The sequence below is a fragment of the Mustelus asterias genome, chromosome 2 (assembly GCF_964213995.1).
Source record: "Mustelus asterias chromosome 2, sMusAst1.hap1.1, whole genome shotgun sequence".
NCBI classification, from domain to species: Eukaryota; Metazoa; Chordata; class Chondrichthyes; order Carcharhiniformes; family Triakidae; genus Mustelus; species Mustelus asterias.
Genome location: NC_135802.1, coordinates 97,619,804 through 97,632,515, shown reverse-complemented (window position 1 = coordinate 97,632,515; position 12,712 = coordinate 97,619,804).

Sequence of the window (12,712 nt, the reverse complement as noted above, 5' to 3'; positions counted from 1 at the left end):
AGTCTGCTCTGCCATTCAATCATGGCTGATATTTTCCTCATCACCATTCTCCTGCCTTTTCCATTTGTTGCCAGGTCCATTTGTTGGTGTGTAAGTGCTGTGGATGTTATATTACTAAAACTCGGTTTCGCCAATGCCACCAACAGAGTTGTCTCCACGATGGTCAGTCTTCTGCCCAGATGTTTATTGTGCTCATAATGGAACTGAATATATCTCTTTGATTTTCCCAGAAAAGCATGATCTGTCTGCAGGATTTCTGCCCCAATGCACAGTCACTTTCAATCCTGTTGTTTGGACTCTGGCAACATAATTCATGTGTGAGTCTTGACAGGGAGTGTTGGCTACTGAACAACCAAGGTCCCATGACCAAGTCTTGGTGGGGGGGGGGGGGGGGGGGGGGGGAATAACTTGATTGTAATCAGGAATGGCAATTTTTCCTCCTCAACTCAGAGAGCTAAGGCCAAATGTAGCCCTCCTGCAGCTTCTTGGCAGAGTTGAGCAAACGCAACACAGACGTGGGATTGAACTGTAGTCTGTGTGACTCACTGGATAAACTTGAACTTTGGGAGAAGCTACCCAGCACAATATGAAACCAAGAGTCAAGTTCCATTCACCTTATAATAAAAATAGCATTATATAACACAACAGTGCCATATAGTTGCTATCAGGATGAATTCCAATTATTAATGTCATTAAATTTAATGAATGTTTAAGTCAGATTCTGTAAAGTAATTTTCAGATGTGAAACATATCTATGATCTGACTTCTACTGGGGAGATAAACAAAGTATAATATTTAATTCCCAAGTCTTCAATGAGTTGCAGAAACCCAAGTGTTTTAAATGTTTTGTATAAATTTTTACAAAACCATAACCTCCATTAAATTTTATTGTAAAAGACTAAAGACAGCCTCTGGGTTACAAAAGAAATAAGAACGCAGTAAAATAATAAAATCAATGGTTGTGAATTTTTCTATATTGACTTGTTTTTCACAGAAACCTTCATCCATGCCATTGTTAACTCTAGACTTGATTATTCCAACGCACTCCTGGCCCACCTATTACATTCTACCCTCCATAACCTTGAACTGATCCTAAAGTCTGCTAGGCTGCATCTTTACATCAAGTTCTGCATTAGCCCTGTGCTAACTAAACCACACTGTCTCCCGGTTAGACAATGCCTCAATTTTCAAATTATCATCCTTGTTTTCAAATCCCTCTATTGCCACTCCTACTTTCATAATCTCCTCCAGTCCCACAATCATCCAAGGTATTTACTGTCATCTAATTCTGACACCTGATTTCATTTACTCCAACATTGTCTGCTGTGCCTCCAGCTGCTGAGGCCCGAGGCTTTGGAATTCTCCCACTAGACCTCTGTATCACGCTTTCTTCTTTAAAACGCTCCTTAAACTCTGTCTCTTTGATCTAGCTTTTGGCCATCTACCCCAATGTTGCCCTGTGTGCCTCAGTGTCAAATTTTATAATGGTCCAATGAAGCATGTTATGTTAAAGGTGCTATATAAATGCAAGGTATGGTTGTTGAAATAACACTTCTTGTTTATATTTTATGCTGCTCTGCTTCACCAATCACACAATTGTCCGTACTGCGATATATTGTGCATTACTTACTGGTTTGTCCTTGAATGGGCAATGTGCCCTATCGCTGAACGGCAAGTGTGACTTCTAGCATCAGTTATGTAAAGGTCATGGGGAGAAGGAGAATACAATCAAATCAGTGTCCTGCCTGGAGGAATGTTTCCCGGATGTAGCTTGGTCATTCAAATGCCTCAAAGTCAAGTTGTGTGTTTAAAATTTTGTTTTATCACTGTAACCTTTCCTGTAAGCCCTTCAGGGAAGTATTTGAAAATGTTAATGCACACACTGCAGTGAATTCTCCACTGCAGCAAATTAGCTGCTCATGCATAAAAAGGGTGAAGAATCATTTTATACTGCCTAACGCAAGTCACAATGACCACAAATTCAGAACCAGCTGTGCCATCATTCTGTCACACTCATCATCATTAAGATAAAACAACTGCAGTGATCAGGTGTTATTCTACATAAGAAAATATCAAACCTTTATTAGGATCTGTGTGATTTATATTCCATAAGGTACAATAGTACGCACAAGAAAGTTTACCTTTAATTCACTGTTTAAGTATTGATCTGCAGTTTGCAGTTTAGTCAATGCAGGACACATTATGATGAAAACATTTTGAACCCTTTCGTACGGATTTTCCTCAGTGGTATGTTGGATGTGTGGAGAGCGAGACTTGTGTTTGAGCAGGATGGATCTTGTGGCTGAGCATTTGGTGTGTCAATACCTCTCATTGGAAGCTCACAAGTTAAAGGAATTGAAATTGTACGCTGTTGTAGATTTTGAATGCCCTTTGTAATAAAAGGTTAATCATCAGCAAAGCACCTATTGAGCCAAATCATACGACCACAAAAACTTCCAGCACAGACAGCATTAAAGAAAGCCATTTGGTTCATCAGGCCTGTGCTGCCTCTTTGCTAGAGCAATTCAAAACTAATTCTATTACCGTTACATTCCTCCCATAGCCCCGCATATCCCTCTTTCTCAAATATGTATCCAACTTTCTTTTCGACACTCCTTAAATCATGCCATGCTCCAATACCAACAATTTTGGGAAATTTCTCCGAACCATTTACCTCGGTCTCTTAGTGATAAATTTGAAAACTATTCTAACTCCCTAATTAGGGGACATAATGGGGGCGATTCTCCCAAAAGTGCTGAATTGGTGGGAAAACTGTTCTAGAACGCGACTGTTTTCTCAGTTCAACTGCACACTCAAATCTCCGCACTCTGTGCACTGCAGAGGTCCCAATCGTGAATCTCATTAAAAACCCAGGGGGCGGGGGGGGGCCTATTCGCACCAAAGTCTGACAGTTCTGGTAGTGGTCCCGATCTGTCAGTTTCCCCGTTTGCTGGCCAGCTCGATCACTGGCCAGCCTGGGACCCCCACAGTGCTGCTGCCCCCGCCCCCCCACCACCACCACCACCCCTCCCCCCCCCCACCCCACAGCCTGATTGCGGCCTCCACAACAATTCCCGGGCCAGCCCTGACCTCCCCCGCCCCGGAGTGCCCCGATGTCCAGCCCCCCGCTTCCAGCAGTGGTGATTCCCCCACCCCCTCACCCCAGCAGACCCTCCCCCACTGATCCCTCCTTGGGTCAGACCCCCCGCCCCCCCCCCCTGGGGGGCAGGCCCCCCTCCAGCAGACCACCCCCCGCCCCCCCAGACTGCCCCGATCACTGGCCTCCCCCAGCCCAGACCGATCCCCATGCAGAATGGCAGCCGGACCCCCCACCTCCACCGGTTGTCCCTGGGCCCCACCCACAATAGGCCCCACCCCCTTGGCACTGCCCAATGCCTGATGGGCAGCGCCAAGATGTCCCCTGGACATGGGCACTTTGCAGTGCCAGGGGCCACAGGCTGGCACTGCCAGGGTGCCCAGACCCAGGGGATACCCCACCCACTGCTGCCCCACCCCCGCCCCACCCCCTGGGCCCCACCCACTGCTGCCCCACCCCCTGGGGGGCCCCGATTTCCCACCCTTCATTCCAGCGGGGTCTCTTGCTAGTTCCCCGAATGTTGGGAGCTACTCTAAACCCCTCCGAAATGAAGTATTCCTGGCGGGGTGGGAGATTCAATCGGGACCAGCAAGTTCCCGATAATGAAATGCGAAACATATTTAAACTACATTAAAAAAAAGATTCAAATGACTTACCTGTCTTCCCGTCGGTTTCCAGCGTGGTCTGGACTCTGACTGTTCTCCAGCTCTGGGAGATGCACATGTGTTCCCGGTGCATGCGCAAATCCCGGAAAAAGGGCGATGGCGCACATCTTCCAGCCCGACCCACCAGAAAAGTTACGGGTCGTGATGGGAGAACCGCCCCCAATGTTTCCATATTCACTCTATTAAAACACTTTATAATTTTAATGGCCTAAACCAGCCAATATATTTTGTGGAAAGCAATAGCAGATTGGGAATGCCACTAGACTAGTAATCCCGAGGCCCAAGCTAATGATCTGTGGACATGGGTTCAAATCCCACCATGTCAGCTGATGGAATTTAAATTCAATGAATATATCTGGAATTAAAAGCTAGCCTAATGGTGAACATGATTGATTATCATGAAAAGCCATCGCTTTACTAATGTCCTTTAGGGAAGGAATTCTGCTGTCCTTACCTGGTCAGACCTACATGTGACTCCAGACCCACAGCAATGGGTTTGACTCTTAAATGCCCTCTGAAATGACTAAGCAAGCCACTCAATTGTACTATTAGGCATTGGATACTGCCAAGGCTATGGACCCTTACAACATTCTGGCAATAGGAGTGAAGACGTGCGTTTGCATCCCTAGTCAAGTTGCTCCAATACAGCTACAACACTGGCGTCTACCATTCAATGTGGAAAACTGCCCGGGTATGTCCCGCACACAAAAACCAGGACAAACCCAATCCGGTCAATTATTGCCCTATCAGTCTACTCTCAGTCATCAGTAAAGTGATGGAAAGGTTGTCAACAGTGCTATCAAAATCATTTACTCAGCAATAATCTCCTCACTGCAGCCCAGAGCCACTCAGCTACTGACCTCATTATAGCATTGATCCAAACATGGACAAAAAAATCTGAACTCAAGAGGTGAGGTGAGAGTGACTGCCCTTGACACCAAGGTAACCTTTGACTTAACCCATGCATTTGTAAATAGTTACTGACTTGATCTTGAATTATGGAATCTAAGTAAGTAAAATTGGATGGACTGCGATCTGGATAATCACAAATGGAGACCAGTAGTGATTCCCACCAACCTCACGTTGTGCTGGCAGGTGGGAGACTTGAAGGGGCCCAGTGAATTTGACTTAAAACCAAATCTAAATATGCTAATGATTATTTAAATTTGCTCACCTGGGGTCCTGCCCTCACTGGGCATGAACTAGATTACACTGCCGGCGAGGGGGTGGGGAGAATCTCAAAATTAGTTTTACGCGGCGCAAATATCAATTGGCTCCTCTCGAGAAATTCTCCAGCCATCACATGATTTGTGTCTATGCATGTGGAGGGCTGAAGAATCGCCCCCCCGCATATAGTTTCATCTCTGTAACATTGCTTGACTTCACATGTCCCTAAGTTCACCCGCTGCCCTTATTCAGGCCTCTGTTACCTCTAGACTTGACGATTCCAATGCACTCCGGCCTGGTCTGCCACATTCTACCCCTTGTGAATTTGAAATCATTCAAGACTCTGGTGCCGCACCAAATCTCATTCACCTGTCATAATTGTTGTCACTGACCCACATCAGCTTGTGGTTTAGCAACGTCTCAATTTTAAATTCATCACCCTTCTTTTCAATTCCTCCAAGACCTTTCCCTTCCCTATCTACAAGCCACTGAGCTACTTGTGCTCCTCAAATTCTGACCTCGTGCCAATGCTCAATCTTAATCACCTCACTATTGGTGCCTGCAGTGACCAAGACTCAAAACTCTAGACTTCCCTCTCTAAACTTCTTCCCTTTTCTACCTCACTTTCCTCATTTTGTTTTTTAAAACCTACATCTCTGTCAAAGCCTTTCGTCATCTGCTGCAATATCACCTGATATGGCTTAGTGTCAAGTGTTGTCTAATAGCGCTCCCATGAAGTGCTTCAGGACATTTCACTTCATTAAAGGAGCTATATAAGTACAATTTATTGTTGTTATCATAAAATGCAAGCTTAGACTCAAGTCGTGTGTTATTTTGTACGAAAGGAAAATGAAATCAAATAGTTCTGTAGATTGAAGATTCCTAATTATAACGTGCTACATATACTTTTGCACTTTATTCAAAATTGGACTTGTAAAGTTTAGGCAAGGATTGCAAGATGACTGCCGATAACTTGGTTTGATGATGATAATGACATCAGAGTGTTGTCATATGACCTGTTCCATATATTCTGCTTTACTATCAGATAACCTTGATAGAAGCCTCTTCCAAATATACTGTTCTATCTCCCTCTGAAATCTGCTACTCAAACCTTAATGTAATTCAATCCACTAATAAAATGATGATGGTGCAGTTAGTGACTGTTAAGCCTCTCCTTGAAGCAATGAACGTCAAGAGATTCCGGACAGTTTGAAACAAGGTAGGAATTAAATGCTGCAATGGCTCCATCTTGTTGTCTCAAACAGGCAGAAAGAAAATGTTCAGAAAATATTCAACACACCAGGAAGCAAAATAAAGACTCCCATGATATCACTGTTTAATTTGTTTTACACTTGTACAAAATAAGGTGCCAATCTCCTGAATGAATTACTGGACATCAATCTGATTATGCATGCTACGTGGAATTATGTCATTGCAGGCATAGGAAAATTGCAAGGAAAATGTTGTTGCTGAAATAATTCCAAGATTTGCTCCAAGAAAAGCCTATCAATATCCAAACTCCCTGCAGTTAACTGGATGAAATGTACACTGCGTGGATATATTCGTGCCTTACTGCTGAGTTATGAATTTATTATTCAGTTGTCTTTTTGTTTATATAATCTGTAGAAGATTTCCTATGACATTGAGCAGCATGAGTTGAATGTTTTATGGGAACAGGAATTATGCCAGGTAGTATTACTAGGAATTTGCTTAGGAGGTGACCTGTGTACGCTGGGAAGGGACATGAGAATAAGAAGCATTTTGAGGGGGATTCCAGATCTCCTATAGCAGGAAGGCGTCAGGATATTAGGGCAGAATCTGTGATCTGAGGTCACTGAGAAGTGCGATCCTGGTGGTTCTGGCGAATTTCTGGAATCAGAGAGCATTGGGAATGTGTTACAACTGCTAATAAACATGCTGGGAGGCAGACAACACAGTGGGCAGCACTTTGCCACATGTTTTGCCAGAGTGGAGGCAGCCCACCATTGACCAGTGCAACATCTTCTGGTCCCGTCATTGTCAATGGGGTTTCTTGTTGAATGCACCACCTGCCGCTGAGAAACCCATGGCAGATTTTCGCAATCAGCGGGACTGGAAGATCCTGTCACCAGGAACAGATGGAAAATTCTAGCCTGTATCTAACTTCCCATTGTGAGAAATGTAGACTCTCATTAAATTGTTGGTTTCAGAGTGTGGTGTGTCTGTCCACACTTCCTAATGTTTACATGGACTGTGTACTTACTGTGAACATTAGACTATAAGATGGACTTTGTAACTTTTATTATCCTTATAAATCTGTATATTTAGTGGCACAATGGCACAGTGGTTAGCACTGCTGCCAGGGACCTGGGTTCAATTCTGGCCTTGGGTCGCTGTCTGTGTCTGCGTGAGTTTCCTCCGGGTGCTCCGGTTTCCTCCCACACTCCAAAGATGTGCGGATTAGGTTGATTGGCCATGCTAAATTGCCCCTTAGTGTCAGGGGGACTAGTAGGGTAAATACGTGAGGTGACGAGAATAGGGACTGGGTGGGATTGTTGGCAGTGCAGGATTGATGGGCCGAATGGCCTCTTTCTGCACTGGAGGGATTCTATGATCCTATGATATCTGTGAAGGTACAGTTGGGATGAAGGAGTAGTGTAATATAGTTATTTCCTTGTTTAAAGTATATCAACAGTCTGTGTGACTCTGTTCAGTAATCGACTTCCACGTTTATAAACAAGAAATAAGTTAGGATCTATCAAGTGGAGTTTCGCCCTGGGATCTGACTTGTTCAGTAGTAACATTGGCTGGGATTAGAACAATCTAAAGCATAGAACCTTGCCAGCGCAGCACATGCTCAAGTTTCTCAATGGTTCAGTAAGTTTATGTAACTTTTGACTAGCTGAACCATACACACAAGGAGGATGTTGTGTTTGACAATGCCGAATAAAGTGATCACAATAAGAGGGGGCCGCAAGAATGTGCATCATAACACTGTTAGTGCCACAAAGCCCGAGCTCTAAATATGGCAGCAAGAACACATTTGAGCATTGTCAGTGTGGCTGACCTGGTGTCCACCGTCTAACAGAGCACTAGTTTAAAGTTTATTTATTAGTGTCGCAAGTAGGCTTACATTAACAATGCAATGAAGTTACTGTGAAAATCCCCTAGTCGCCACACTCCGGCGCCTGTTCGGGTACACTGAGGGAGAATTTAGCATGACCAATGCACCTAACCAGCATGTCTTTTGGACTGTGGGAGGAAACCGGAGCACCCGGTGGAAACCCATGCAAACATTGGGAGAACGTGCAAACTCCACACAGACAGTGACTCAAGCCGGGAATTGAACCCAGGTCCCTGGCGCTGTGAGGCAACAGCGCTAACCATTGTGCCACCATGCCACCCATAGTGCAACATGCTGACTGTGTTGTGTTTTCCTTCAAAGCAAGCAGAACAGACAGATCATGATCTCAAACTACTTCTAATGCTGGCGTGACAGGTCCAGTTAGTAGCCCGATCCAAGCCCTGACTAGCATTATTTAAAGGGAAAACCATCCAACTTGCAGGTGATCTGCTTTTGATTTACTTTTGCTGCTGCAGAGTTAGTGGAAGTACTTTGATCAATGTTTATTGGAGGAGTTTTGCAAAAGATTTGGATTTTCCAGAGAGTGTTGCTGGATCCTGACAAGGGATCAGAGGAATTGGCTGTCCTGTTCCGATTACCTCAGTGTTTCAGTTGACAAGAGGATCTTCAGAGTTTCCAAAGCCTACGGAAGCATCTGCCTGAATGTATTTCATATCCAAATGACCCTCCCAGGTTCCCCACTCCCGTAATGGAGGTTAAAGTTGCAGTCTCTCTGGGGTTGCAACATGATTTAAAAATCGAGCATAGGCAGCAGAGAGGAGAAGCAGCGTGTAGAGTGAGGAGGAAGCTGACTCTCAATGGAAGGCTGTAACCACCGTGAGAGAACTTTTCCTTGTTCTAGCTTAGCCAGGCACTGTGTAAGTAGCACTAGCGTTTCACCATGGAGGCAGCCACTGATCTGTGCCACATCCTTACAGCAGCACCCAAACTGGCGAGATCACCATCATCCTCAATTTCCATACCAGTAGATCCTTCCTGGCAAGAACAGGTGGCATCAACAACATCTCACGTTTCACTGTCCATCATTGCATCAGACAGGTGAAAGGTCCTGTATAGAAGAATTGGGAACTTCACCACCTTCTCACTGACCAAGGGAAAATCAGGAGGAGAGAGCACATGGCTTTGCCACACTGGCAGGATTTTCAATGCTGTAAGGTGCAATTGAATTAACTGTAAATACAAAGACTACACTTTATTAATGAATAGTTGGTGTGTGACCATGCTCAAAAGATTCTGTTGGTGAACATCAGCTATCCTGGCAGCAGCTATGATGCATTCATCCTGCGCCAGTCAGGTGTACCCGCCCGCCATCTTTGGCCCAACATGAAGAAGCAGAGTCTGGCTGCTGGATAAACTAGGGACAGCCACTGCACTAACATCACCACACCACCTGACCATGTGAGAGCAGTGCACCTATAGTGAGAGGCATGCAGCCACAAGGAACTATGTGGAGTGAACTATCAGCTTCTTGAAGCAGTGCTTCTGCTGGCTGGATAACTGGCAGAAAGGAAGCATTCCAATACTAGCATCTCTGCAAGTTCTTAGTGATCTGCTGTTTCATCCAGACCTTGCTATCATGAGGGTGCAACACCTTGCACCAGGCATATGGAAGCCATCTTGGGAAGAGAAGGAGAAAGGGAAGTGGCATCCGTGATCCATTCACTCTGAACGAGCCATCAGATCCTGGTTCCCCTCAGAGATCACGGCGGCTCTGAAATTCAACCCCTCCGTGAGATACCAGCACAGCATATCCTGGCCAAAATCCTGAAGTAAAAGCCACCAACCAAAAAAAATCCATGGCACAGTGGTTAGCATTGCTGCCTGACAGCGCCAGGGACCTGAGTTCAATTCCAGCCTTGGGTAACTGTGTGGAGTTTGCACGTTCTCCCACCGACTGTGTGGGTTTCCTCCGGGTGCTCCAGTTTCCTCCCACAGTCCAAAAATGTACAGGTTAGGTGGATTGGCCATGCTTTGTGTCCCAAGATGTAGATTAGGTGGATTAACCATTGTAAATGCATGGGGTTAAAAGTATAGGGTGGGGGAGAGGGCCTGGGTAAGATACTCAGTCAGAGAGCCAGTGCAGACTCGATGGGCTGAATGGCCTCTTCTGCACTGTAGTAATTCTATAACTTTATCAATATTATTTACAATAATGCATACAAAACTAAACTAATCATCCTTGTCCATTCTTATATTGCCTGAGTTTTGGGTGACGTTCCCTGTCCTAGTGTTACCTCAGTGGCTACAGCATAGCTGGTGAAAGGCTTTTGACTTTCAGTGATGGAGATTACAGAGATTGCAAGACGGCTTCAAGCTAGCTCTGGACGATGGCCTCGAATTTCAGCACTTCCACATGGGCGGAGTATTTAGGGGTTGCCACCTGACTGGCAGAGTGGCAGTGGTGGTCCTTCTGAGAGGAAACCAGATTTATGCACCACGGAGCCACTGGGCTTCCCCGGCAGTTCCTCAGCAGTCACGGTCCTTTGTTGGAGGACAGATTGTTAAATGGCTGTGAGATCCTTGGGGCCAGAGTCTGGGAATCCACATCACTGACCACTTGCTTCCATCCCCATCTCAGGGTGAGGGCTTCTTGGCTCCCTTTGAGAACATGAGGCATCTTTCCTCATTTCAATGAAACATCACCAATTTGCGAGGCACTCTATCAGAGAACTTGAGAGCCCTCTCCCTTGCCTGTTGTTCCACTTGCTGTGCTTTTCCTTGCCTTCCGGAGACGATCAGCAGTGACTTCAGTTGCATGAGTGCAACTCCCCTTTAAGAGGTGGAGGCAGTCATGAAAGGCCCAGGCAAGCTATGGATCACACTAACCTGGAGGCTGGGCCTCCTGTTGAGTATACAGCCAGTCAGCAGTGCGTTCCGTGCTGGGCTGCATGCTGAAATCATTTAGATTAAGAGACAGTATGAAGTTTGTGTTCTGCCCGTCTCAACGGGATGTAGTGTAAGCTAATCATATCCACTTTTTCTCCACAGTGTATTAGCAACTGGACTTGCTTATTTATTTATGTTATTTTGAAGGGATTATGTAGATTGAAATTATTTCTGCTTTATCTTTTCAAATGTGAAAAATTCTGTCCAAATTACTCTAGGATTGCAGCAGTTATATACACATACATTTAATTTCCCCTCTCACTCCATCATTGAATAGTTTTTCATTATGGAGATGCCGGAAGGGTATATATTTGATGAGTAAAGAAACACTTGGACTCATTGTTCCTTCCCACCAGCATTTTTACAAACACTGCTATAATGAACTGTGTGTTTTAGAGCCATTGAAATGGAGAAAACAGCTGACAGCCAAAAATACAAAAACAGGACTCCTAAATAACCTGTATTGAGCCAAGCAAAGTCAAAGGATGTGAGTTGACAAGGTGAGAATGCTCTGGGTGTAAGGTGCCTCTTGGCCCAAAGGAGTTGGGAGATGTCAGGGCACATTTTCCTCTGCCTCTTCCTTGTTTATTCTACCAGACTCTTACCTCCCTCAAAGCTACCTTAAACCTTCACAGTATGCCAGGCTCCCGGTTCTCCCGATTATGCTCCTGCATCATACAACCACCTTCCCAATGCCAGCATAACATTCTCAGATGCTGTAACCCCAAACTTCAATGCTTCAGTGGATGTCCTTGCAAAATTTCTCTCAAACTTAATTTCCCTCAGTCCTGTAACACTTGCTCCACTCACCAGAACTACCAGGTGCTTGGATTCTTGTGCATATATCTGCCTAGAAATGTTTCACAACACTAACATACCCAGTGATTTGATGAGGTGTTCAAAATCATTAGAGTGCTAAACAGAATGGATAGAGAAATATTGTTTCCATTGACGGACGGGTTAAGAGCAAGATAACACAAATTTAAGGTGATTGGCAGAATCAAAGGCAACATGAGGAAAACCTTCTTCGTACTGAATGGTTATAAGCTGGAATGCACCGACCGAGAGACTGATGGAAATAGATTCTGATGGAAGATTCTGATAGAGATTGATGGAAATAGATTCAATCATGGCCAGCAAAAGGGAATTAGATAACCACCAAATTCCCAATGCCAAATGCCAAATTCCCCGCCAGCTCGATTTTCAAGTTTGCTGATGACACCACCATTGTGGGTCGGATCTCAAACAATGACAAGTCACAGTACAGGAAAGAGATAGAGAATCCAATGAACTGGTGCGACAACAATAATAATTCCCTCAATGTCAACAAAATGAAGGAGATAGTCATCAATTTCAGAAAGTGCAGTGGAGGACATACCCCTGTCTACTTCAATGGGGACGAAGTATAAATGGTTGCAAGTTTTGGTGTCCAGATCACCAACAACCTGTCCTGGTCCCTCCATGCTGACACCATATTTAAGAAAGCCCACCAACTTTCTCAGGAGACTAAAGAAATTTGGCATGTCTGCTACAACTCTCACCAACTTCTACAGATGCACCATGGAGAGCATTATTTCTGGTTGTATCACAGCTTGGTCTGGCTCCTGCTCTGCCAGATACTGCAATCAACTACAGAGGGTCATGGATGAAGCCCAGTCCATCACTCAAACCAGCCTCCCATCCATTGTCTCTGTCTACACTTTCCACTGCCTCGGAAAAGCAGCCAGCATAATGAAGGGACCCCACGCACCCTGGACATATTCTCTTCCATCT